This window comes from Lathamus discolor, chromosome 1, assembly GCF_037157495.1.
Source record: "Lathamus discolor isolate bLatDis1 chromosome 1, bLatDis1.hap1, whole genome shotgun sequence".
Taxonomy (NCBI): Eukaryota; Metazoa; Chordata; class Aves; order Psittaciformes; family Psittacidae; genus Lathamus; species Lathamus discolor.
In genome coordinates this window covers 123,879,799-123,905,747 of record NC_088884.1, presented here as the reverse complement: position 1 = coordinate 123,905,747, position 25,949 = coordinate 123,879,799, and the positions used below count along the sequence as shown (strand labels likewise).

The window sequence follows — 25,949 nt, the reverse complement described above, 5'->3', positions numbered from 1 at the left end:
TAGCTTTCTGTGAACAGTCTTAATGATAAAGTTGCTGATTTTGTCAATACAGACACCTTTGAAAAATCTTAATCTCTTTACATGACTAAATAAAAATAATTCTATGTAATGCTAAATAAGCTATCGTATATGATCAAGTCTAAATGGAATGTTCTTCAAGTAAAACATAGTTGATTTATTAAAATCTAAGTAACAATGTCTTCAATTGTTTTGCTTCTTATACAGTTTCTGGGATTTAAAAGCAAGAAACAAATTTCCTGAACCCTCTTATTGTACTATACTAAATAAAGGTAAGAAATGCAAAAAAAGCATCATTAACTGGTTCTTTTTTAAATTATTTTTTTCCCTAAGGAACTATTTCTAAATTCATATGAAAATATAGAGGTATACAGAGGTACCAAAGTGGCATTTTCTAATAAAATACTAAATTTAGTTAGAAGAAGAATAAATCACACTGTCTTAGAATAACATTTTGCTGAACATAAGCTTGCATTCAATGCACAAAGAAACAAATGTCTCTCGAATGTACAAGCATCCTTGCTATTTCTGCAATGAAATTATATAATTACATAAATTACCTAAAACTATTGTTGTTACTATTGTTAAGACTTCAATGTAAAAAATTTATAGTCCTTATCAATAATTAATCCTGTTCACAAGATATATATAGATATATATATATATATATATATATATAATAACAACACTATTTCGTACTAACCACTTAAATTTTTAAAAGGCTGCAAGGAGAAATATCTAAAACAATAATCACTTTAACTTATTCTTTTATGGAGCTTTTTCTTTAGCAGTTTGCTGTGTGGACTCTCACAGCACTTTGCCACCTCTGGCACATCCACCAGGATGAACCCAGGACAACCCCACAAGTGGTGGGGTGGCTGTGATTGCTCCACACAAACTCAGCAACGGTGAGTGTGATGAGAGACAGGTGTAAGTCATGCATGAGCAAGTAGAGCCTGAAAGCAGTACAACCATGATTTGGGAAAAGGGCAAGGGCAAAGCCCATCACATCTCACCGAGGGATGGGCTAGGCCAACAACACAGTGCAACTGGGGAAACTTGTGCCAAACACAGAAGACCTGGGTGGATAAACTGAGTCCAGGACCTCAATAGGTTTTTTTACCACTGCATGAGACTTTCTTTCTGCTTCTAGCTACACATATTTTTAAATACCAATGCAGGGATGGAGAGCAGGAAAAACTCTCTGGCTTTACTAACCCAGAGATCGGTCACTGGGAGTCAGTACGCATTTGAGGAAACAGTTCTTCTCTGTTAAACATAGCAAATAGCAGCTTTACTGTGTAAATTTTGTCCTTGGTGACTGAGTCTGCATTTAAAATGCTGGAGGCTTTCTTATTATTTCTCTAGGAGACGGAAATAATCTACTGAGCTTTTAAATTCTTAAATTTCAATTCAAGTTTTAAGATAGTTACCCACCTCTCAGACCAGATCTGTACCTGGGTCACGATTCAGTGCCAGCAGCCAGACTCACTAGTATTTTATGCCTCTGCCATGATTAAAGGATTCATTATCACATTTTAAAAACTGCATTTCTGTCATTCTGCTATATGCTTAACGCCATTAGCATGCTTATTGCTCAGCAATCTTTCATCATGTAAAACTGGCAACAGCTGCCTTAAAAGCAATACCAATGCTACTAAATGAAAATGATTCACTGTCCACAACAGTTTTATTTTCAGAAGTGTTTGACTCTTGACTGACCGATTTGTTCCCACTATGTTTCTTTCAAGCTTAAATATTAAGACGTTCAAACTTCTCCAGGATACAAGGTCAGGAAAGGTGGCATGTGGCAATATATTATTCTTGCTGAGCCTCAAGCAAGTGATGGAAATGAAGCAGTGGCTAAGATATAAATTTTTTTTACAATTTTCATGGTAACAAATGAGAATTGGATTTATTCTGTGGCAGGTAATTTAAGTAGAGACAGCTCTGGGGCAAAGTGAAGCATCCTATTGCAAAGGGTCACATATAGCTCTTCTGGCATAAGAGTTCAGTCTTTAATCTTCTCTGAATAAATCTGGTTGATCTTACAAAAAATCAGCCAAGCGATATGATAATGAGCTATAAAAGGAACCCCTTTTTAATTATAAGAGCTGTACAGTGTTACGTTTTTTTGGATGTACTGCTCAAGAAGGAGACCTGAGTGTGATCCAACAGCATTGATGCAAGAGCTACAGTTTTAGTGCTTAGCCCATCATTCATCAAAAGCGGAGGAAAAAGACACTTAATTCTCTAATTTAACCAAGATTTAGAGAAATACACCACCCATGTAGAGTTAGCCCTGAAAAATACCAACAAAAAAAAAAAACTTTGCTGGAAGAAAGCTTGCTCATAACACAGTACATTGGTTAGAGACTTTGAAACTGGCTTTGATTTAAAACCATGTCGAAATGTCAGTTATGTGGAAGAAACATAGGTTAGCACTTTACACTCTGACAAGAATCTGAATTCTTAAAAGACTAGATTTCAGTCTATAAAGGAACATCTATAGTTACGTCTAAAGGTAACTGTGTGTAAAGATAACAGCAAGTCTTCCATCGTCACCTTTGTCATCCTTCAGCAAGATATATTCTGAGAAGAATACAGTCACTCAGAAAATGATACTGGCCAGCCATTGTGATTTACTTTCAAAATTTGTGAATTACCTTCTAAAGACTGTATTTTCAGAAGTGCCTTTGCAACTAATATGCCCCTTGGGATTGAATTCAGGTATAGCACTAGCAAGCAAATACAGGCATTGGTTCAAGCCTAAGTTTAAGGTCAAATTTCAGTTTGATGTGGATGCTAATCTTTAAATCAACCGCATTCAAAGCCACTGGGAGTGCAGGAAAAGGTTTATTAGTTCACCGCAAGGAATCAGTGTTACTCTGATCTTATTTCCATATTAATACCTTGTTTCACTAACTGGCATACTCTTCAATCACATGCTAAAAATCTTGTCTTTAGATTTATGTTTTTCCCTTTTTTGCATTTACTTTTCACCTGATTTCTGCATATGACAGTGATAGGGTTAAGCAAAACGTTTTTTCATTTTAATATTTTTTTAAGAGAATGGAAAGATGTCATATGGGATTGTGAATGCTTGTGGTTAGGCTCTGGCAGATATTTTAAGATCTTAGACCAAAGAACTTATAGCAAGGTCATTAAAGGAACTCACGATTTTAAAGCAATTTGCTTCTATACGTTTGATGCAGAAAAACTTTATAACAATGTTAGAAAGTTAACCTTTCTTGGCATTCTTCATCTTCACCAGAAAGTTCTGACTACAGATCGATGAAGGTCAAAATTACAGCACAAAGGTGTAGTCTGAACCAATGGCACTAAGATAGGCTACTCTTATTGCAGCTCTATAAGGAGTCAATTGAAATCGTTCCTTTGCCTCTTGACTGCTCTGGCAGTTAAAGATTGCTCATAATTTTCTTGAGAAAAACTCTTCAAGATTAACAATGCAATAAACCTTTAGCAAGTGCTTAGCATCCAGAAACTCACCAGCTGAAATAATATTGAGCAAGTATTTGGTGACCCTTTAATCTTCTTTCCTATGTAAATAATTGTTTTTACAGACTTTCTTACAACTCAAAACATACATATCAGTGTCTTGAGGTACTGCAGTCTGAATTACAGTTTTATAACTAAAAGTGTTGGTATTCAGTGTTTAACAAGGTCCTTAAATTGAGTACAGACTAGATGATAAGAATCAAACTTCAGATATATTTCAAGAGCATTAATCTCAGGTTTGTCTTTCCTGATAAGCTGACACACCAGTTTGTTATAAAGAAACTTAACTATACCTATCTTGAAGAAAAACTTTCTTTTCTAAAACAAAATGATGTCTAATAGATACTGTTAAAGGCAAAGATTACACGCTTTAAAACAATGTGAAAAATGCCAGGAAAAAAAAAAAGTTTGATTTTTCACTAATTTGTTTTAAAATGCTTGCCTTGGATTTAGTGTTATACACTAACAACATAGCTACCACCAACAAATGACTCATGGAAAGTACAATGAAAAGATCCTTTAATAAGAGTATTTTGGATAAGTCTTTTCTTCAGGCAGAGCTATTCTGCTCACTTAGCTTCCAGCAAGAGCAAAATGTCATTCTTGGTTTAACCTTGGGCAGTCAGGTATTTCCCCTGGACTCCAGAGGCAGCTGGATTGCATGCTGAAGAAAGGGAAAGAAAGGATCCATTGGCAACAACTATAATTTATCAAAACGTTGAGAACAGCTCTTCTTGGGTGAAACAGAAGGTAGCAATCAGCACCAAGCTAAACAGTAAGCTATCGTCCAGATCTGTAACTTCACTTTAGCACCAAGTACAGAGGAGATGGGTTGTACTTCCTATCTACAGTTGAGCAGAAGAAAAGAAGAGAAAAAATGGCAAACATAAGTCTTAGCAAATAAAACATGATTACAGTCCTACAAAGTAGCTTGATGGAAAACTGAAACAGAGAATTTCATGTAAGTAAGAAAAGCCAGAGACTGCTTCTGTTGCAGCTTTTCCCTCTCTCTCTTCCAGCTCTCTAGTTAGATTTCCTTTCCTTTTTCCTTACTTTTCATTCATTGCCAGTTTTTTGATGGCCAGTCAAAAGTAGAGTTTGGGGGTGTTTTTTATAAAATTATAAGAAAAAAGCAGAAATTTTGCCATGTATTTCAGCAAATTGCACAGAGCTCTAGTCATTTACAGGCTGATGGTCAAGCAGGTATAGCTAGTGTACTTTCAGATGTTCATCCTTTCATTTTCACACATCCTTGCTTAAAACTATCAGCCCAAGCAAATGATAGAATGATTAAATTTGCATTGTAGTTCAGCTTCCTTTCACAAAAAAGAAAAAAAAAAAAAAAGATATTCATCCCAAATAAGGGAAAAGTGAAGGAATATTGTCTTTATCTCCCTGGCTATATCCCAATTTCACTGTAAAGTTCATGCAGTTTCCCATCCATTCTTGGTACTAAAACACTATCAATGCTTTTTATTTCTCCCACTCTATCTCTTTCTCTTTGCCCTTTTAACCTTGCTAATAGGTGCAATTACCCAGATGAATTCTAATCTTGTAAAACATAGCCATGGTCTGCTTGCAAAACAAAAGCAATGCTAGATAAGTGGAAATTAAACATTTGCCACCCACTGACTGATAAAGAATAATAGCTCTTTGCTTATGGTTGTCTATCATCTGATTTACAACCAGGACAAACAATTCTGTTAGGGGATTTTTGTTGGTTGTTTGGTTCGGGTTTTTTATTTCCTGCTATTGTTTTGCTCTCCCAATCTGTATACCTAGCTCTTAAGAACAAATGGTAAAATCTGAGAGCAAAGAGCTTCGTGTAGAATATCTTTTCTATGGCTCTGCTTCCTGCCAACAGCATATAAAAATACAGAACAGAACATTTACAAAAATCTTTCTCTTATTTAAAAAAAAAATGTATGGAATAATGCTAGCTGAAAATTAGCCAGTATAAATATTTGATCCTGTGACTGCTTATGTTTCTGTTCATTACATGCAACTAAATAAAAATCTGAAAATAATCCTTTTGTTGATAACATACAAATAATAAAATTCAACTCCTATTAAAAATTTTCCGTACATTTTGGTGGGAAAAGTTTCTGACTCTTAACAAGCAACAATCTGTTTTCATATTTGTATATAACTATCTGGTGAGTTTCACTCTGAAAGATGTTCTGAAGCATCTGAGACTTTTCCATTATCCTCCAGTGCAGACAGTATTATTAGCAAAAGCTGCAGGTGAATGCCATTATGTACATTAAATGGACACACTATAAATCAGAAAAAATATAAAAAAAGTAGTGAAAAAAAAAACCCTGTGTGTAAAAAGATGCACATACACAAAATCACTTATCAGTGCTGTTTTCAGCTCTTTTATAACTTCATAATGCTGAGTTTGATGAAATGCTCATTTTTGGGAATAGGATAATAGTGTTACCCTCATATGAGATATACACTATCTCTTCCAGTCCCCAGACTTTTTGATACAATTCTGTAGCTTGGCATCACAATGTCAAGGATTGACTTCACATGGGCTCTCAAAGGGTGTTTTGTAAGTACAGCTGTATCTCAACTTTTTATAGGCAAAAGTTTAAAGATGTTGTAAAACAAGCAATGTCCAATTGTTTATAGCCTGCAGTCTTATGAATTTAATTATTTAAAAAAAAAATTTATGATCACCAGCACACAACCTCTTGATTTTTTATTTCTAAACAAAGTTTCCTCCTAAATGGGAGAGGTCAGGCTATCCTCAACTAAAAACCCTACAGTTACTCCATAGATTTTTCAACTTATTTGGAAATCAGGCTGCCTTAATTTTTGGGGGACCTTAAAGCGCTGTAGCTCTCAGGCCTTATTCTGAGGTATGAAGCACTGTCAGATAAACCATCTTAAGAACTACCCCATGACAGCCCTGACCCTTTCCATTACAGCCCAGTTATTTCTACTGCTGTACAGTGGTTAACTGTGGTTAACTGCAACTCAGTCGTGCCAAGCAGCCAGATCTGAGGCTGCACTATGAGTGGGACGATTAACCTGAAACCAGAATTTATTGAATAGTGCCTGTTAAATTCTGTTTATGTTTTTTCACCCTGAGGTGTTTTCACTGAAGAACACTACAAACAATTGCATTGGCATTGCTGGAGAGGAACACCGTGAGGGTTGGGGATAGTGATAAGGTAACAGGTATTGCCCAAGCTAGTATTGCATCTAATTTGTGATCAACAAAATATGTGTGATGACCTCTCCGGAGAAGTAAGTGGGTAAATGCTAGAAGGGTAGAAGAGGAAGTCAAACCTGTAAGGAAATTATACAGGCAGTTTGCATTTAGTGTGTTTACTTCTTAAAGAACAAATGCTTGAAGCTACAATACAAAAATCACAGGTCCTGCTTTGACGAGTACTTTTCTTAGAAAAAGCAGGAGACACAAAGTACACGCCAGTTTTGCTGTAATCAAGATAGATTCTTCCATTAGCCTTTTCTCTGTGCTGTAATGTATTATTAAACACTTAAAGGTATTGCTGATTGAATGTGCTACAATAATAGCATAGCTGGAAAAGAGCTCTACTTCTTTTTCAGGATAATTTATTCCATATTGGGCCAACTGGAAAGCTTTTCAAAGACTGTCAGCAACATTAGCTCTTTTTTGTTGAGGCAAAAATCAAGAGTATTGGATGTGTATTGATTTGATGCAAATTCTCCAGGCTCTAAAAGTAATTTGATCTGGCATTTCTTATCAGCACTTTGGTGTCATTCCTTATATTATTTATATATCTGGATGAAAGTCATTGATGCTTTAAAAAACCTTAAACAGACAAACAAATGAATGGGAATATAATATAATTTATATTTTATTCATATTTGTTTTATATGTGGTCCCTTTTATATTTAGATGTTTAGGTTTACATCACAGAGGTAATCAGTGTTAAAATTTACTTGCTAAGAATATTCTCTAAGGCTTCCTCCAGTTGTTGGCTGCTGTTGCCTCATACACATTATGATCCTAAAGTGTTTAATTACTAATACGTCTAGGCTCAGTCAAGAGCCTGTTGTAGGGGACATGTGTTAATCTCATCTAAATGTATATATGAACTATTTTGGACAGTCTATAGGTGAGCAATTACAAGTCTCAGAGGATGGAGGTACTCAGCACTGAAACATAAACTCTTTATAAAGAAATTACAGTGTTGAATAACAGCCTTGAGGAGTTTACGGATCTAGTTTATAACAAACAGCTGTAACTGTAACTGAGATGACAAAAATGAAAACCCTGTCTGAAGGGTTCCGGTAAGCAAACAAAGCCTCTCACATCAGTTTTTCCTTGAAAAGAGAAGATACCCACAGACACTGACACTGACAAGGCCTTCCTTCCAGTAATGGAGTCATCTGCAAGTTAATCAAATACATAGGATGAAGGCTGGTCTGCAGACATGACTTCTACATCCCAAGGAAGGGGAGGTTCTTTGTAATTTATTGGGAGGTATATCAAAACTTTCCACAAAAAAAAATAGAGATAAATAGGAAGGAAAATACAGATCTGAGTTGGATCCCTGGAAGGTTACAAGGAAAAATCTGTCTATAAAAACAAGTACATTTCCCAGGGAGTGGAATGCTTCTGTGGAAGACTGCCACAGAGAGAATCCCAACCCCAAACAGCCACAAAAACATCTAGCAGAGAGTTAGACTGCATGAGGCATCTTTTTTATTTGGTCTGTCCCTAAGTAGACTGTAACGGTGGGTTTTCCTTTCACTTCATTGCCTATCTGAACAAAATGTTTTAATGTTATTGTTGAGTATGCATGAAGTATGTATATTCAGTATGAATATGTATCATAAATAAAATATGATATCATATTTTTATCTGTATTTTATCTTATAGTGGACTACTGTGATTTCCAAGCAAGTAGTGGATTACTATGATTTCCAAGCAAGTAGTTAGCATCAAGATATTCCTCACCCAGGACAGAGTATGTCTACAAAGTTAAGTTTCAAAATATCTGAGATGTTTCCTGCTCCCCAGAATACTGTTTTCCTGCCGGAAAAGCAGTGCAGACCTGTTTAAGATCACTTTTTTCCAAGACAGAAAATGGAGAAATAAAACAAGAAATTTCCAAAAATCTTAAGGGAGCTTGCAGTAGACTAGGTCCTTCCGTAGAGACATAACTCTGACTCATGTGACTATTGATACCACGTCAGGAAAGTTATAATAAATATTCATCAGCAGTTCTAGCAAAATTTTATCTTTGAAAGGTCAGTGTCATCACATGCCTTTATTTGACCACTAGTGCAGAATCTGGCCCATATTAGGAAGATAAAATTCTCTTATTGGCAGACATATCTGCTATCAGGAAATTCTCAGCCCTATCATAAATGACATCTTGATTTGTTCATCTTTAAAGTTAAGCAAGAATCTTGGAGTTTTGGTAGATGAAAGACAGCATGCTCAGCACTTTACATTAAGGACCTAGCATGCAAGAGAGACGTTAAAACTAAGCCTGAAATAGTAACGTGAATTTCACAAAAATATTCCTAGTACATTTTTCACAAACATCAGGGATATCAGATTTTGAAAAACAGTCAAAACTAAATGTTTATTTAACTTTCAGGAATGCTTACTAAACTAGAGTTGAAGTTACTTCTTCACTGCTTTCTTGAATTTGGCTTTAAGTCAAATTTAACTTTTCTGTCCTTTTTAGTAAAGGGCCTTGTGTGCTACCATCCAAATTAAAGAAATACATAGATTTGTAGATGGTTTTCAAAACTGTCAAGACAACATTGTGCAGATTTACTCGATTTAATCATTTTGCTGAAATGCTCTGAAAGATCTGCATCTTTTACGTCGCTTCCATCAGGGTTTTAGAGATCTAAAGACTATGTGAGAAAGCCAGAGCTGGATAATAACCATGCAGAGTGAATTTTTTCTAACCTGATTGCCCGTTAGGCCTACATATTCATCTATTTTACATATCTCAATCCCTATAGGCATGAAAGAGTGTGAGAAAAAGCCCACTGATCTTAACGGGTGCATTTCATTCACTGGAATGGTTTTGGACAAGAATCAGAATGAGCACTTATTCTCTACTTTACTGATGTTGCAGGTTTAACTGTAGAAAGTCAAACTAGATTACCAGTTTTGAAAAAAATGGTCCTGACTATAGCTCTAATTTATTTTTTTTTTCAAATAGGCATTTGTTAAACCCCTATTTTATACTGTAAGCTTACATTTCCATAGTTAGTAAGCATGGACCTGCATGAGATTACTACTTATCGACATCATACTTGCACATTGGACCTGAAAGACAAATATAAGGATAAAGAAGTATGGATATATTGACATCAAAGGGAGCTGTGTCACTGATGTAAACAATTTCACCAGGATTCACACTTTTAATCTAAAGTTAGTCCAGAAGTACAACAAGGAACAAGAGAGCATGTCAGTGGACACCAATGATAGGGAAACAAACTTGCTTCAGAAAATAGTACTGTTTTAACTCCCACTACAAATCTACAGCAATTTTTATTAATTAATAAATTTACAATCTTCCTGATGGCTTATATCTGTGTGATAAAATGTTCATTGATAGTATTATACTTTGGTATCACAATCATGCTCTAACAAGATATTTTAAATATATAATCCAGTTCTATTAGTCATATAACATAGTATGTAAGCATGCTGAAGATTTTTTATATATTGTCTCAGAATTTAAACTGCAGTCAATCAGTGGAATCCATTTTAAACATTCAGCAATGTGTGATTTGGGCCCCTGGTACTTTGATAGTATTTCAGTGGATCTCCCTCAACAAAAAAGAACACGTGGATAAATCTGATTACAGAAACCATGTCAAGATTAGCCAGTAGCATAGCAGAAAACAGAAACCTGCAAGTACTTTGGTCTTCCAAATGGTTCTTCTCTAAAGCAAGTGGACTTACATGGACTTACATATGCTTCACTATACTGCCAATAATAATGCATTGCCATGTACGGAATTAGGCTACTATAAGTATGTTATAAAATGCTCTGTTTTTTCATCCTAACTATAGACGTATTAGAAAAAATAGAAACAATGATTTTTTAAAACAGTACTGCTAAATTTTTAGATAAATCCCAATGAGGAGACAAGGTAGATATTTGGTAGAACTAACTACCAGTGAGAAATAGAAAGGAAACTCCCTATGAGTGGGAAACTGGATGGAAGTCAATATCTGTTCATGAGCTGGCAAGCTCACTTGAACAACTGAACAAATTTCAGTAGTTCTCCTGGTAGTTCTGCAAACAATTAAACAGTTAGCTACACATGGCTGAAAAAAGAAAAAAATATGTTTTTCAAAGCTAGAGATCACATGGATAAGTCGATAGCTTTCTGGTAGCAGATTACTAGCAACTAACAAAAGTAATTCCTGGTACATGCTCAAAGTCAGTTTCATCATGTTTATTCATCTTGTAATCTTAAAAAAAAAAAAAAACCAAGAAATAAATTTTTATTGGGGGTGAGCATTTTGCTGACCACTTCTGAGTAAAGTCATTATGCAAATGCACAATCACAAGTCTGGCAGACAGAATTTACTCAAGCGGAAATACTCATTTCATTAGCTTATCACATTGTGCAATGTTTTCTAACGCCTGCTTCTGCTTATAATTAATAAAAAATAAATCAAAAGTTTGGTTTTGTAAAAGTCTCAAAGCTGGGCCTTCATGAATCTAAAATGCCAATAGCTATCAAGAATTACAGATACGCCTTAGTGAGAACATTCCGACTGTTTTGGTCATGCTGTTTCAGAAATATGGTTTTAATAGGGTTTTACTAAGGGAAACGTTGAGTGGTAATGTTTGAATTTTAAACTCAGACTTCAAATTAAAAAGCAAATGTGGGAAAATAGGTGGAATCTGTGCTGCTAAACACTAACCATAAAGTTCACACCCTTGAGAAAATTTCTAGTACCACAGAAATATTCTCACAAGTGAAATAATGTTTCTTTGTTCCCCGTTAATCAAAAGCCTCCAAGAGAGCCATTTTTATAGATGAAGGGGAGGGGGGGGGAACCTTTGAAAAATATCAGCCAGTCCATAAATCAAATAACACTGTGGCATTACAGAAAGGAAGACTCATCCTAATTGCTAGCATATTACAGAAAAGGAGATAGAGGTCTTCTAGAGGTTACATGGGCCCATCTTTAAATTTTCTTGTATCTTGTCAAACAAACTCACATGTGCCTATTTTCAAAATGTGATTTTCAGCTCTTCAGAACACTCTCCATGTCCAAAGTCTCAGTGAGCAGCAGGACTGAAATATAAAGCTATCTTTTTTCTCTGGAATGTTTTCTTCTGATCTTAAAGTCTTAAAAAATAAAGATAGAAGGGGAATAAAAAGGTCATTCATTAAGCTCTCTACCTCCACCAAGCAGGATCAAACTGCATGTCAGCTATTCCTGGCAGATATTTCTCTCGATTCACTCTTCAAGCCCCTAGTAATGAAACCCTTTTGCAAGAAGCTATTCCAATACTTATTTAACCTTATGATTAGCCATCACGTTTTACTGAAATCTAACAAAAAACTTTCATGCTGCAGTTAATTCATTGCTTCTTGCTTTATCCACAGCAAACAGCCTCAGAGGAAACATTTTACATATTTGAATACCTATCATGCTTTCTTCTTGTCTCCTCTAGATTCAACACATATTTAATCAATACAGTTCTTTCCCAGTTTCTTATGTTCCGATCATGTTGGCCTCTCACCCAATCACTAAGATCCCATCCCTCCAGAAAGTGTGGTGCCCCAAGGCTGACACCACCAACTAGCTCCAAGGCACTTGCATCTCTGAATGGAAGATATTGCATACCTTGTTGCACCTACGGCACTCCACACTGACACATTTTAGCATGACACATTTTAGCATGACGTTAGCTGTAAACTAGGCTTATTTGTGATCAGTATCAGCCAAACTGGTGGTGTCCTGTGCTGCGCCCTGTGGCAGAAATGCAATATCATGATGCTCCCAAGGCGAATGCTTATCTTGAAAGCTCTTGCTGACTCCCCCAGGAGGATGCTATCTACCAAGCTAGTATGAACACTCTCCAAGCTACTACCCAGCTAGCTGATTAAAATAGTTGACAGTGAACCATTGAAAATTGCTGGGTATAATCTTTGAGTCTGAACGCATCTTCTAATGATTCATCTTGTGTCTAGACTGTATTTCCTTTGCTTTAAATAGCTTTACTAATGCAACAATATTAAATACCTTTTCTCTACTGACAAGGGTTATTAGTTAGTCCTGAGTGGAAATTAAATAGATTTAGTATTTTTTGACAGGCTTGTGTTGACTACAACTTATTTCCTTTTGTTACTCTGCTTTTTTAAAGTTTACAAATACTTGGCTTGATTTTTAGTTCCAGTATTTTTCCATGCATTTAAGCAAAGCTGACTCATTGATAACATTTCTTATGCAGTCCCTTTAAAGATAGACACTAACTTTATCATTTTGTGCCCTTCTGAAGTAACACCTAATGTCCCAGATGCAAAAAAAATCTGTTCAGTTTTACTGCTAGGGAAACTGTAAGCATTAACGAATTCTCTACTTGGTCCTGTTAGACGAAGTCAAAAAAAAAAAAACAACAATTTTTCACTTAAATTAAAATTAGATATATGGGCATAATTCCATACATTCTTCAGTTACAATAGGTATATTTTAGGAATTTTCAGATAAGATGAAAGATATGAGTACTCGAAAAGAGGTATAAATATGTAAGCTAGAAGAAGAATAAGAAAAATGGGGGGTCGTAGGGAGAGCCAAAACTGACAGAAAACAGAATCAAAAAGAAAACAGAAGGTATTACCAAGTAGTAAATTCTATAAGAAGCCATTCAGGCAACAGAACAGAAATAGCCTCAATCACATTATTACAGCAGAAAAGAAAAAAAAGGAAAAAGAAAAAAAATCCAAAACGGAAAGAGAAAAACATCAGAAAAAGGAAAAAAAAATGGGAAAAGGGAAAAAAATGTGAATAAATAAAACCAATTATTAAATCTGGATTTAAAGCAGCTTTGAAAATGTGACCATATTCAAAATCTATTCTTTAGGGTAAAACAACTAATAACAATATTTGAAACTGTGATTAAAATAATTTTAGCAACTTCAAAATTACTTAATTTTTGTTTTGCTTAGTATATTATTTCTCATTTGGAATGCAGTAAGAAAAATGCCCCACAGTTTCATTAAAATGGAAAAGAATAAGAAACAGATTTAAGGATACCAAGGTCACTCTTCCTTATGTTCCTTGGCTACACACTACTTCTGAATGCCTTACACCAGCAGAGCAGGCAGAAATATTCTGCTTAGCTTCTCATTAAGCAAAGGACAACTATTGGTTTACAAAGCCTTTTTCTACTGGAGAACCAAGTTAGATTAAAAACTCAAAATAAAAAAAAAAAAAAACAAGTTCTAATTTTTTAATTTGCGGCAGACATATTTAAAATACAGGAAATTCTTATCAGGAACAAGGGAGACTCCAATTTACACTTAACACATGATATGCAATAGAAAGTTGACATATGCATGTAAAAATAATTATGCATAGAAACCCCTGACTCTGTCACATATTCCAGCCATCAGATGCTGTATCGTCATCTTATATTTTCCTGCAAAAAGCTTTGCTCAAATTGCTGTGATCCTTATATGTACATATTCACAGATCATTACTAAAACATCTAGTTTACAACATTTCACTTACCAGCTGCTATATTTGTCAGGTTGGGTTTGGGTTTGTTTGTTTTCGGTTTTTTGTGGGAAGAGGTGATTAGGTTTTTCTCCCCCATATCTCCTTGCGTTTCATGGAAATTTCCAGTTGTCCTAAAACAGTTTTGTACAGTTCCCAGTCCCTGTACTTGGCAAATCTTTACTGGCATTGCTGTTGGTATTCTGAAGATCACCCAGTGACTTTTGCAGTGCCTATGTATCCCAGAGACAATGGGATACAGCACCCTCTGTGAGGGTGGCTCTGTACCATCCTCACTCTCAGATACAGCAGTGCCAAGCAGAACAGTGTCTTACACCAGATTTTTTTTTTAGGTTACTTATTCTGATAAATAAACAAGAAAAGACAGAATCCAAAACATGTGGAAAAGCAGCTCTTTAAAAGATCAGTTAAGGAAACATAAAACAATAATTGGAAAAGAGAGATTATGAAGATAAACTGAAGTTCTCCTAGATCGCATTTGCCAATCTGATAAAACGACATGGTTCCATCCCTGCTACCAATGAATGTGAAAGTATTGTCTGCAGAGCATAATTTGTCTGCTGTGATGAGAAAACTGATTAGCAAGCAGCCAGTGAAATTAAGAACACAAGTGAGATTTTTCAAGAAATAAGTAAATAAAGCAATAGGGAGGACATGAAGTTGCTGACACTGAATTTTTGAATCCAGCTCTGCTTTTGGTTGAGCCAAAAAGCTATTTGCAGACAAATAATAAATGCATAAAGCCAAGTACTATGTCATGTCATGATGCTGTTACACTGCTTTATTGTGTGAAATAAAATCCTTTGCAAATGTTAATTACACTTCAAGAATCCTTCATGAAAAATGTATTTTTAAACAAAATTTAGAGAGGGCAGAATAATATTTCACAGAAACAAAACAATACAAGGTCACACAGAAAACCTGTGAAATGACTGGTTGCTCAGCCAGTTCCCTTGGTCCTGAATTATGCAATCATTTCCCCATGATGCCTCAAAGTGATATGAACAGCAGTATCACTGAGGAGAAATAATTAAAAGGATGCTATTAGTCTGCAGTGAGATGGGATGGTCACTAATTACTACCAAGTTTCTCCATTTGGCATTTTGCAAAGGACTTCGGCAATGCTCATTTTCCAGGTTCTTACATATTGACATTTCCCTTTCTCTATTTCCACCTGTACCGGCTTCACTGTTCAGATTCAGTATTGAGGACTCAAAAGAGGGGGGAGGGAAATCTTCAGCTTTTCAGATGGATATTACAATATCGAACAGGTTATATTATAATTCATTATATCATTATAATCCTTTGTATTCAGTTTTGCAAGTACTAAGAAAGAAAAGGTGAAATTACTTTAATGTAACCTGAAAAAAAAGTTATAAATCAGTCACATTTACTAGCAGAAGTTGAATTAGCAACTTTCCCGCATTGTGCTACTCATTAAGGGAAACATATGACTGGATAAAGGCATCCCTGACCATGGCAGAGGGGTTGGAACTAAATGATCTTAAGGTCCTTTCCAACCCAAACCATTCTATGATTCTATGATATCCTGAAAGTGCAATAGTTTGCTGATAAAATAGGGGAGTTACGACACTGGTCATAGCAGAGGAAGTTTCTATAGCAGTAGCTGCCATGCCACTTCAACACAGAGAACCCGCAATTTTGGGAAGAGCCCGCAGTGTGTTTCACAGAACCAGCTTGCTCAAAGTTTGATTCTTCCATGCTTGGAAAACGAAGATGTTTTAAGTGATTTTGATGTGTACCAGCCTAGTAGGCTAAACCCCAAGTAATTTTGTAGAACCAAAAACTGCACCAGTGTATCTGCTCAGTTACGTGAAATGTGATCCAGCGTACATATCTACGTACTATCAGGCAGTACTGTGGACCTGCCATTGGTGCTATATGGAGTTTAGGGTGCTCACCCTGAGCAAGCATTACGGTCTAACTCATGCACTCCCAAATATGGGCCAAAATGGAACAAAAAGCGAGGATCACTAGAACATTTTCTTTGAAAGGGTATGTTTGATTGCAACAAAAAGGATAACATAGACAAATCATTATGTCCAGTTGAGATGAAGATTAAATTGCATTAAAGTCATGTGAAAATTTCTTTTACTAGACTATTGGAAACACTGTGAAGAAATCTCAAAACTCTATAAATTGATTGTGAAATGTTGCCATTAAGGTAATAAAAACTGTGGTGGCTTTGTGTGGTAAGCGTCCTGAGACAAACAAATGTTTGAGGGCTGCCAGATGCACTTTCTACACTAATTCTCCAGTTTCAGATTCTCTTGAGCATTCCATTGGGTGCCTAAGGGAGACAAATCATTTTGCTGCTACAAGCTTTTGATGAAACTTTGTTCCTGTACTTCAAATTAACTAACAGGATACACAGCCGGTGATTACAAATCTTCTTACTGGAATTACTCTTACCACAATTCCTCAAAGCTTATTACCCCCACAGACTGTGTCAGAGAGTTTGATGAAAATAGAACAATTTTTCTGTGTTCATTTAAATGTAATTGCTTGGGGTTTAAAAGATCAGTGTAAACTTGGGTGTGTCTGATCTTTAATTCTGGAGGAAGGAGGTCAAGATAGGTAAATAGAAACACTGTGATATATAATCTGTCAGTTCTTTCACCAGAGCTATTTCACAGCAGACAGACACCGAACATTAAAAATTATCTCATTATGCTAGTTATGGAAAATCACTAGAAACTGTCTTTTAGAGTAGGTGGAGCCTCGTACATCTGAACTGCATTAAGTAGGATGAGACGGACCTCCACAATCTGCTTTCCAAGTCTAGTCCTTGGGAACTCTCTTCTATCCCCTTTTATAGGAGCTAAAAATTGATAGGCCAGTTTCCCAGGGGAGATAAGCAGAGAAATAGTTCTCTACTTCCATCAAGATTTTAACAAATTAATGTCTGTCCCATTTTTAAGTGGAAAAAAAAAAACCCAAACAAAAACCAAAAACCAGCTAATCATCACATTTAGATTAGAAAACATTGTAATGAATGCTTATAGCTTATTAAACTGTAACAAGAACATAGCATGCTATTTATAAAGTGCAGATTTGTACAAATACAGAGATTTGGCAGTCATCGTGAGCAATCATTTCCCTTTTCTTCCATTTCTGGCCCTGACACTTTGAGGTGCTGAATGCTCAGGCATCTTGTGGAAAGCTTGGACAAGCTTCCACAATTAAATCCTTCCGGGATCAGACTGAATAGTGATTTCCAAATAACCCTCCTATCCATCCCCCTAAGCTACTGCCCCACAGAGCCTATTTCACCCCAGCAGCAGCACGCCGGTTTCCTCCTACCATGAATTACCGTGTATCTTTGGGCTTTGCCAATGCCTCCTGCCTACTTCACCCTGTTGATCTAAGAGCCTAATAAAATAGAAACCCACCTTGACAACCAGATGTCTAGAGTCTGCTTCTTCCTCTGTGTATAGTGGGAAGAAAAATGGTTGCATTGCTCTACTGGATACCCCAATAACTGCTTAGGTAGGGCTTCAAGTCCCTCCCACTGAGGTAAAGAGAGAGGATATTTAAGCAGACGCTAAAAAAATAAGTAGGTAAAATGACACACTAATGAACTGCAGAAAGCCTGTTGGTTACTTTGGTTTCATTAAGGCTTACTTTCAAATAGAGTGGAGTGAGGGTGTTCAAAGCTTTTGTTATTCCCTGTCCCAGAAGCACAGCTGTGTGGAAATCAGCTTTCTGGTCAGAAAAGAGGCAAAAACCCATGGGACAGAGCAGATGACAGAAAAATATACTACACATAAATTTTGGTGTTTCCTATAATCCCTAGGAAACTGAAAATAACAGTATCAAGTTAGTGAATTCTACTTGTGAAGTAGCACCCTTTAATACCAAGTGTCAGGAGTGTCTGCTTTGAGGTGGGATTGAGGCGGGGAGGCTGTTGTGAGAGAGGAAAAGTATCATCCTGCCTTCTTCAAAGGTCATCCTTACTGAGCTTTTAATAACACAAAACTTTCTAAAAATAACACAGCAAGCGGGGCTGCTATCAGAGAAAGGTAGAAAATAACCCCAATGTTAGTAGTCTTTCCTAGATGTGCTAAATTTATTGCGCTTTTGGAGACAGCAAGGTCTTTTAATTAATCAGCAAAACACTGAGAATGTGATAAACTGAGCCTAAATAGGGCTTATATTTGCCATTTTTCAGTCCATATGGGCGAATGCTTCTATCTGCAGAGGAGTCAAAAGTCTGTAATTATTAAAACTTGCTTGGCTTCACTGCTGAGGTTCCAGTTGTTTGGGGTTTTGTCTGTGGTTTGTTTTTAGTTTGTTTTTCATTTTGCTGTGTGGAGTTTTGGTTTGGGTTTTTTTTTTTTGTTTGTTTGTTTTTAGGGGTTGTTTTTTTTGTTTTTTTTTTTTTTTTGTTCCATTGACATTTTTAAATAAAATGAAGTCCAAAAGATATGTAAAGAAAAATCTGAAGCAGAGCGTAGTGACCTTGCCTTTCAGGCACTGATATTTTCATAGCTACAACATAATTATTAGTGACCTGAAATATTTAGTGTAAAAGTTACTACAAGCTCAGGAGTGCTGCATCCCAACTAGAAGGAAGTGCAGCAGGAGGGCCAGGAGACCTCCTTGGATGGATAAGGAGCTGCTGAGGAAAATTCAAAGAAAAAAGAGGCTTATAAAAAATGGAAGCAAGGACAGGCGGCCTGGGTAGAGTACAGGGATGTTGTCCGGGAAGCTAGGGACCAGGTTAGGAAGGCTAAGGCCCAGCTAGAATTAAACCTAGCCAGGGATGTTAAGGATAACAGGAAGGGATTCTACAGGTATGTAGCAAGCAAAAAACAGACTAGGGACAAAATAGGCCCCCTGAGGAAGCTTTCGGGAGAACTGGCTACACAGGATTTGGAGAAGGCTGAGGTTCTGAATGACTTCTTCGCCTCGGTCTTCACTGGCAAAGGCTCTGACTGCACCACCCAGTTCTTAGAAGGTAGACGCAGGACTGTGAGAATGAAGACCTTGGGCCCACTGTAGGAGAGGATCTGGTTTGGGACCATCTTAAAAATCTGAACGCACACAAGTCCGTGGGACCTGATAGAATCCATCCACGGGTCCTGAAGGAGCTGGCGAATGAAGTTGCTAAGCCACTGGCCATCGTATTTGAAAAATCATGGCAGTCAGGTGAAGTTCCCGACCACTGGAAAAAGGGAAATATAACCCCCATTTTCAAGAAGGGGAAAATGGAAGACCCGGGGAATTACAGGCCAGTCAGTCTCACCTCTGTGCCTGGTAAAATCTTGGAGCAGATTCTCCTGGAAGGCATGCTAAGGCACATGAAAAACAACAAGGTGCTTGGTGACAGCCAGCATGGCTTCACTAAGGGGAAATCCTGCCTGACCAATTTGGTGGCCTTCTATGATGGGGCTACAGAACTGATGGACAAGGGTAAAGTAGTTGATGTCATCTACGTGGACTTGTGCAAAGCATTTGACACTGTCCCACACGACATCCTTCTCTCTAAATTGGAGAGATATCAATTTGATGGGTGGACCACTCGGTGGATAAAGAACTGGCTGGACAGCCACACACAAAGAGTTGTGGTCAATGGCTCGATGTCCGGCTGGAGACCGGTAACGAGTGGTGTCCCTCAGGGATCGGTGTTGGGACCGGTCTTGTTTAACATCTTCATCACTGATATGGACAGTGGGATTGAGTGCGCCCTCCGCAAGTTTGCCGATGACACCAAGCTGTGTGGTTCGGTTGATATGCTGGAGGGAAGGGATGCCATCCAGAGGGACCTTGACAAGCTTGTGAGGTGGGCTGATGCCAACCTTATGAAGTTCAACCATGCCAAGTGCAAGGTCCTACACCTGGGTCAGAGCAATCCCAGGCACAGCTACAGACTGAGCAGAGAAGAGATTCAGAGCGGCCCTGTGGAGAAGGACTTGGAGGTGCTGGTTGATGAGAAAATGAACATGAGCCAGCAGTGTGCGCTTGCAGCCCAGAAAGCCAACCGTATCCTGGGCTGCATCAAAAGCAGCGTGACCAGCAGGTCGAAGGAGGTGATCCTGCCCCTCTACTCTGCTCTTGTGAGACCTCACCTGGAGTATTGTGTGCAGTTCTGGTGTCCTCAACATAAAAAGGACATGGAACTGCTGGAACAAGTGCAGAGGAGGGCCACGAGGATGATCAGGGGACTGGAGCACCTCCCGTATGAAGACAGGCTGAGGAAGTTGGGGCTGTTCAGCCTGGAGAAGAGAAGGCTGCGTGGAGACCTAATAGCAGCCTTCCAGTATCTGAAGGGGCCTATAGGGATGCTGGGGAGGGACTCTTTGTCAGGGACTGTAGTGACAGGACGAGGGGTAACGGGTTCAAACTTAAACAGGGGAAGTTTAGATTGGATATAAGGAGGTGAGACACTGGAATGGGTTGCCCAGGGAGGTTGTGAGTGCTCCATTCCTGGTGGTGTTCAAGGCCAGGTTGGATGAAGCCTTGTGTGGGATGGTTTAGTGTGAGGTGTCCCTGCCCATGGCAGGGGGGTTGGAACTGGATGATCTTGAGGTCCTTTCCAACCCTAACTATTCTATGATTCTATGATAACTTCAGACTCAACCAGTTTCAGTTGGACTTAGCAATATGCATGTTAACAAATCCACAGCAGGCAGACAACTACACAGACCTGCATTTGTGAATGGGAAACAAACTTTGACAAATCAGCTACTAAAACACAGATTATGTGGGCTAAAAGAGTGATTCTAGCACAGCTAGTCACAGACCTCTTAAACACTGCCTTCACTGAAGTTATGTTTCTCAGCGTGCTTTGCATTACTATAAATATATAGATATCTGTATATACATTTATTGAGTTGCAAATGGAAACCATTGTGGAAACATGATATGAAATGATCCTTAGATTTCAGAAGGTAAGGCTGATCATTTAATTGAATGAATCGAGAAATGCAAGGGTATTATACCAGTTCTACTTGAAAGCAGCAATTAATGATAGTGTAGGTTCTCAAACTGGATATTTAGGTGGAATCTAAAGAGAAAGGAGCTCATAGGATGTTTTCAAGTACAGTATTGAAATAATTTTCTGATGCTGCTTCTGTAAGAATTTTTTTTCCTTTCGTCTATTTTCAAGATCAGACTCACAGCTGGTTGGGGAGGGTGTTTTCTGTGAAGGGGAGGGCACGGGCTTAAACAATACTGTTTTCTATGTGAAAAAGAGACCTGCGATATGCTTTAAGCTAAAATGTTTTTTGCTTTGCATCATTAAGTTATAGGTATAACAAAGAGAGCTTCAAAGGTTTGCCTTAAATCTGTGAGATTCTGACAAAAAAATAATAAAAAAAAATCTTCATTATAATAGCCAGCTCCTGCAGTAAAGATCCACAAAATACACTGAGCAGAACTGACAGGTGAAATCTCTCTGAAGAAACATTTACAAGCTCAGCCTAGGAGTCCTTCATGTTCCATAAGCATCAAATGTTCTAAATACAGCATTTTCCTTCACTGTTTTTGATCTCCAGAGCACTTAATCTGAGAACCAAGCTGTGGCAGAGGAGCCAGGTCTTGGAAATAGCCTACTTTTTGTCCTCTCACTGTCAATTAACAGCTAGTTAAAATGTTATTATTTTTAAATACACACTGAGAAATTATATTTGATTGGAAAGATAACACTAATGCTGAATGGCAAATCACCCATAAATTCCAACAAAAAACACATGAAGTCCCAAAAGTAGTTTCCATGGAATCAGTGAAAACTACTGACGTAGAAAATGAAATTCTGTTCCAAAAAGTAAAGTAATTTTACCCAAGGGCATTGTAGACTTCCCTCGTGCCAAAGGGCATCAGGGGGTGATGACCACACCATTCTAGGAAGTCCTGAGTAAGGACACAGTATCAAGCGGTAAGACTGTGGGTGAGACAGAGACATTTCAGATTGTATTGGCTCTTTATTCCCATGAATCACAGAGGAGCTGATTTGTTATCAGCAATAACAGCCTTTGTCCCTAAGAGAGGGGGACGATACAGGAAGCATATGCTCTAGGCTATTTATGAGGTTGTTGCCAGAAACGGGTGTAACTTTTTGAACATGGTGACCTGCACCTTTAGATTATAATTGTATGTGAAGTCATTAACTAGACAGAAAGGACGTATAAGAGAGACACAGAAAGGAAATACAATGAAACCAATTAATATGTGATAGTTTCCAATCCATTATTTTCCAAGAAAAAGAATAAAACAGCATATGCAGAGCTCTGGGACTTCACCTTTTAGTTCCTTTAGTCAGGAAAAACTATATTCAGCTCAGTTGTAATTTCTGTTTTATCTATTGTAATGACAAACATCTCATCTAGCAGTCAAGTTAATACTTGCTCTAGGGATAGCTACGTATCTCTGGCAATGATTAGGGAACAGCAAGGGTATAAAAACTGCATTGCTGGGTTCTGTGTCAATATGGGCTGCCAATGCTTACTTTCAGATACCTACAGACTGTTTATCTATTTCCAGTATCACTCAGAACAAACTGCAAGTGAATTTGTAACAATTTTTTATAACTTAAGGAATAAGCTTTGTAACATAAGAAAGTAAACTGAGGTGAGGTGGCTGAAATGCAGTAACAATTAAGATTCAGCTTACATTCTCCTCACTTATATCACACAAAACCCCCTATTTTAATATAATTTTCATTACCAATTTTCTTTGTCTTTGCTCTGATACTCCCCAGATCTACTTCCACCGTGGCCCAAAGGTTGCTAGAGTTGTGAGTATTTAATGCCCATGACTACAGTTACTCAGGGTTTATTTCCTGCATTACTCTTCTACCTATACCCAAATAATAGAACTATTTTACCAAATCGAGTTTGTAGTGACAGATAGCATTTGAATGTTGAAACCTAACATTTAGGTCCTTGCAGAAAACAAAATTTTCCTCTTGGCTTGCAAATCAGCAGTAAGCACAATTTAAAACAAAACAAGAAAAAATTTGGCTAGAAAAACCTTAAAAAAGCTAATTTATGATAGGATGAGTAACATTTTAATAAACCTATACATATTTCTGGATGAGTTTGTCACAATTAAAGTGCTTGTTAGTTAGACACACCTGTTAGAAACACATGGAATTCTCATTCATTTAATTTTCCATAGAAAACTCTTATCCTACTAAAATTATCTTCACATATCAGTCAAAAATTCATAAGCTGTCACTAATCAGAAATGGCTGTAGGTTTTTTTACCAGATTGGATGATCAGCTGCCACTGCCATCTGATTACGTGGACTATTACATAGGAAAGCAGCTTTTCTTTGGACAAATATATTAAGCAGAAGTTTCAGACATAAAACCACAAATAGCATTGATGTGGTGTTTAGCAAGGAGTTCTCTGTTAAGACCTTCATTCCAGTTACTTATTATGGAAGAAACAGATGGAATTAAATTTTTGCCCAACTATTATGAATGATGAATATCTTTTCAGTCGATGCTAAGAGACTACAAAGATGTAACAAAACAGTCTAGTGACAAAAATATAAAATACAATCCAACATGCAGAATAAATACGACCATCTCCCAGTTTGTTGATTCACCATGACTTCCTCACACATACTAGGCTACCAGCTTTGAAAAAAATCTAGTTTTAGCCCTCTGCTGATACAGATTTCTGGCATAATAATTTCAATCCAATTAAAAGCCCTAATTCAAAGTCACTGAAATCAATCAGAACATCTCCTTTGATGTCAAAGGTTTTGTTGGCCCAAAGAAATCTCCAGGTCTTTGCTTGCCATTCTTGCAGATAGTCTTTGCTTTTAACCTCAGTTTGACTTGTCTTTCATACTGTTCTGCTGTAGCAACTTTTTTCCCAAGCCTTTCCTCTAATTGAGGATATGAGCTTTCTTGTTTATTTCTAGTGGCTGAAACCCACCCTTCATAGTAATTATACTTTTCTTTTTGGAGTTATTTCAGCTTCTGGTATTGTCAAAGCAGAAATATTTAGTTGCAGCAACACTTCATGCTTTCCATATTACCTGCAAGAACCATTATGCATTAAATATGGTTTACATTTTTTATCTTTTAAAAGGAGGAAGGGGTAAACTAAGCTAAAAAGTATGTTCACAGTCTGTTTTCTCCATGATGAATCCTTCTCCCTCTGAAGCCTTTTGGACGTTTGCCACTGAGGAGCCTGATAGAGCTCTAAATCAAATTTTCTGAGATGCCCCCATTTAGTTTTTTTATACATCGCCCTGATTATTTTCCAACATATTCTTCTATCATTCTAGAATACAACATAAATCAGAGAACTTTGTTTTGTCACATTTTCCTGGAAAATTCATGGTGGGGATTTAAAGGAAGAAGATCAATGATACATGCAAGACGTGTATACATCTTGCTTTTGAACTCACATCTAAGGTGGTCTTCAGTGCTCTAAGATTTTTCCTATTGTATGCAGAGTGACTCATTCAGACTTTGGCACTGTTCAATATTTTCCTGCTGTTTGGAAAAAAAAAAAAAGTGACTGTGAAGAGGCCTATGCAGACTGGCTCCATCTGTGCTTCCTCACCGGCTCCCGGGCTGTCGGAAAGTCAAGGACAGCCAACGCTCCCCATGTTCCAGCATCACTTGCTCTTAACAGGCCATTGTTCTCCTAAATGCTATTATTGTTTCAGGTTGTCACTTAAAGGAGATGTTACATTTACGGTTACTTCAGAAAGGCCAGGTCGCTGTGCCCTCAGAAGTGGTGCTTATAACTTCACCTTTTGTGGAGGACTGCTGGCTGACACCATTGCTGGCTGCAGTTAAAGGATAGCTGTAAAGAGCTCTTCTTTTACTTAGTGACTGTTACATTTCCCCTCATGCTCCATGTTAAGCTGTGAGGTTTGCATAGCCACCTCCGCCACTATCGAGAGGAATGTTAAGTTCCTGTATAAATTAAACGATGTTTCATTGCTGAGGTTTGGAGGCGCCAGGAACAGAAATTTCCATGAGGCTACAGAAAAGCTTCTGTGGGGAGCAGGCAATCAGAGAAAAAGCATTTGTCAAATTGATGTATAGATCATTAGTTAATTATAGGTCTTAATCATCTGCACGTTGCAAAAAACAGCCATGTTGCAATTCAGATTCACTCACCCAGTTTACAGACGGGCATAAAACTAAGAAGTAAATGTATAAGGAGTTCATAATCATAATCATCTCTAATCTGGTGGCACTCCTGCACATAATGATATTTTGAAAGCCCATTTCATGCATGTGATAACTTCAATAACACTAGGGAAAACAAAATACAGATGTTCTTAAAATTAAGAAATTTATAAACAAATGTAAAAAACATTAAAAATAAGATTAAAAAGAATTTTCCATCTGCAGTGACTGAAAAGAATAATAAATCTGACAACTGGAGCTGAACATTCAAAATGCATTTGTATATTTTCAGAATTGCTGTGCTGTTATGGGGGGGAGGAGGAGGAGGAGAAGGAAGAAAAAAAGCCAAACCTTTCTCAAAGTATCCTGCATTCATCAACCTCTCTTATTACCCAAGGCTCTCACCACACTTGTCTCACAGCTGCCAGACCACAGCACAAGCCAGCAGTTGGAGTCCTTCATCCAAGGACTTTCAGCTGCTGTGGAGCACCCATTATGATCAATTCAGTTCTTCTGACATTTACACTCATCCTCCAAGGGAAAAAAAA

General features: G+C 37.3%; 2 long non-coding RNA genes across 2 annotated transcripts in view; both read right to left on the bottom strand.

Moving 5' to 3' along the window:
• The window catches only part of LOC136007344 (uncharacterized), a 97,540-nt gene that overhangs the window by 54,307 nt on the left and 17,284 nt on the right, over window positions 1-25,949 (bottom strand). The window lies entirely within an intron of this gene.
• Window positions 23,323-25,926, bottom strand: LOC136007343 (uncharacterized). Its single transcript, XR_010609637.1, has 3 exons — window positions 25,753-25,926; window positions 25,390-25,527; window positions 23,323-25,263 (listed from the first exon to the last, which is right to left on the bottom strand). It is a non-coding gene; the product is annotated as an uncharacterized LOC136007343 (long non-coding RNA).